This window comes from Orycteropus afer, unplaced genomic scaffold (genome assembly GCF_000298275.1).
Source record: "Orycteropus afer afer isolate SDZICR_OR568_19922 unplaced genomic scaffold, OryAfe1.0 scaffold00549, whole genome shotgun sequence".
In the NCBI taxonomy this organism is placed as follows: domain Eukaryota; kingdom Metazoa; phylum Chordata; class Mammalia; order Tubulidentata; family Orycteropodidae; genus Orycteropus; species Orycteropus afer.
This window is the reverse complement of record NW_006922136.1, coordinates 1,298,124-1,300,958: the sequence shown is the minus strand read 5'-3', so window position 1 is coordinate 1,300,958 and position 2,835 is coordinate 1,298,124.

Genomic DNA, 2,835 nt, shown 5'->3' with positions numbered 1-2,835 from the left:
GATCTATGACCACTATGATAATATTAGGAAATGGGAGGACACTGAATTGTGCACATAAGAGATAGATGACAGATGCTAATACCAACCAATGTGTCCACAATACTGCATTGCCATTAACACCAATCACCAGGCTACAGGTAAACATATAAACATCGGAGATGATCAGACGGGGATCAGTGAACAGAGGTATACTCTAGACCAAGGATAGATTCAGCTGTGGGTAATCTTGCACAGACACCAGTGATACAAAATACCTGCAGTCCTTATAGAAACAATAGAAGACTGACAAGAGTAATCCCTCACAGACAACCAGACACTATGGGAGAGAGATTCAATAGATCTACCATCTCAGGACCATAGTACTGGGGGACATCAGACTCAATTGGCACAACAAAATACATAAAAGCCTTGCTCCACTTCCTACATTGGTGAGTAGCGACTGGGGTCTTAAAAGGTTTCAAATGGCCATCTAAGATGCAGCTAACGGTCTCCTAGTGTTAGATGTGAAGAATAATGCAATGCAATGCAATAAAATAAAGGGCATTTGGAAGCAATCAGCCCTAGGACACGATGGCCCTTTAGACCAGAAGAACTAGATGGTGCCCGGCTACCAATGCCAGCCACTCAGGAAAAGATCAAATCTGGAGATCCTGGATAGAGTGGGAGGGAAAACATGGAACAAAATCCCAAAACTCAATAATGACCAGAATTACTGGTCAGATGAAATCTGGTGAGACCCCTATTACTATGGCCCTGGAATACATATATGATGTTCTTGATGTCATCCCATAAGTCATCTGGTCTTCAGTCATTGGTGTTCAATGCATCAAATCTGTTCTTCAGATGGTTTCTGTTCTCAGGTGGGATATCATGAAGGTCATATTTAAGCTCTCACCGGCTTGTTTTAATTTTCTTTAGCATTAATTTGAACTTGCATAAGAACAATTAGTGGTCTGTTCCACAGTCAGCTCCTGGCCTTATTTTGATGATATTGAGCTTCTCCATCGCCTCTTTAAACAGACATAGTCAATTTGATTCCTGTGTATTTCATCTTGTAAGCTCCATGTGTACAGTCACCATTTATGTTGTTGAAAAAAGATATTTGCAATGAATAAGTCATTGGTCTTGCAAAATTCTATCATGCTATGTCTGGTGTCATTGTTGTCACCATAGCCATATTTTCTAACTATAAATGCATCTTCTTTGTTTCCAACTTTTGCATTCTAATCAGTGCAGTAATTATCACTACATCTTGCTTGCGTGTTTGGTCAGTTTCAGAGTGCAGAAGTTGGTTAAATTTTTCAATTTCTTCATCTTTGGCTTTAGCGGTTGGTGTGTAAATTTGAATAATAGTAGTAGTAATTGGTCTTCCTTGTAGGTGCATGGATATCATCCTATCCCTGACACCACTGGACTTCAGGAGAGATCTTGAATTTTTTTTTTTTTTTTTTATGATGAATGTGACACCATTCCTCTTCAATTGGTCACTCCCAGCATAATACACCATATGATTGTCTACTTCAAAATTGCCAATACTAGATCCATTTCAGCTCACCAATGCCTAGAATATAGATCTTTATGTGTTCTATTTCATTTTTGACAATTTTCAATTTTCCTATATTCATACTTTGCACATTCCACGTTCCTGTTATTAATGAATGTTTGCAGTGCTTTTTTCTCATTTTGAGTCATGGCCCATCAGCTAATGAAGGTCCCAAAAGCTTTACTCCATCCATGTCATTAAAGTCAACTCTACTCTGAGGAGACAGTTCTTCCCCAGTCATATTTTGTGTGCCTTCCAACCTGAAGGGCTCATCTTCCAGCAGTACAGTACCAGAAGATATACCTAACCTAGTCATATTTATTTTCCATCCTTATTGGACTCTGAGATGAACCCTGGTGTTGCAGTGGTTAAACTCTTGGCTTCTAATCAAAAGGTTGGTGTTTTGAATCCACCAGCAGTTCCATGGAAGAAAAGACCTGACAATCTGCTCTTATAAATATTACAGCCAAAGAAATCTTACAGGTCAGTTTTACTCTGACCTATAGCATCACTATGAGTTGGAATTGACTCAACAGCACACAGCAACAACATTAGACTCTGAAGGATAATATATATCACCTTTCTTCTGGAAATCTTCATAGCAATGCATGGACATTAAGCCTGTACCCAACCTGATCTGCAGCTGCCCCATTAATTCTAATTTATCCATCTTTCAAGTCATTGCTCATGTAAATTATCATCTCTTGGAATTTACATTTTAGACTGGATGGGACAGCAATCAGAAACCTATTTTATTTCTAAATGATTAAAAATCATGATTTTTTAGATAAAGAGAAGTATTTTCAAAAGCAGCAACTCAAGATATTTGAGGTACCAGGCAGCTTAGGAAGTGTAAATGGCCAAGACACACTGCTACACACTGGAAACTATCTCTAGCTATTTTATGTCTGATCATCTCTTGAGCACTTTTGAGAAACCAACAAACAAAAATTATTTCTATTCTTTTGGATAATCCTAAGGAAGAATTTGATCTCAATGTAGTGGTCTACCACAGTTGTAAATTCAGTCACTTTTTTGTGGTTTAAGTTCAAGGTTTAAGTTCATTGTTTTCTGAAACAATGAAAACAATAAGATCTATTATATTTCCAGGATAATGACAAGAAAAGGAGAGGTTGGGAGGAATTCTGACTATTGCTGGGTCCTGGATATGTACTGCTTTATGGACTCACAGGTCTGCAAATCTGTTCATAATGTGTGGGTTTGGGGTGTAATATTTGTCTGTAGGTGCATGCACATATACAAGTTTTCTTTTATTTCTCATGGTAGGCAGA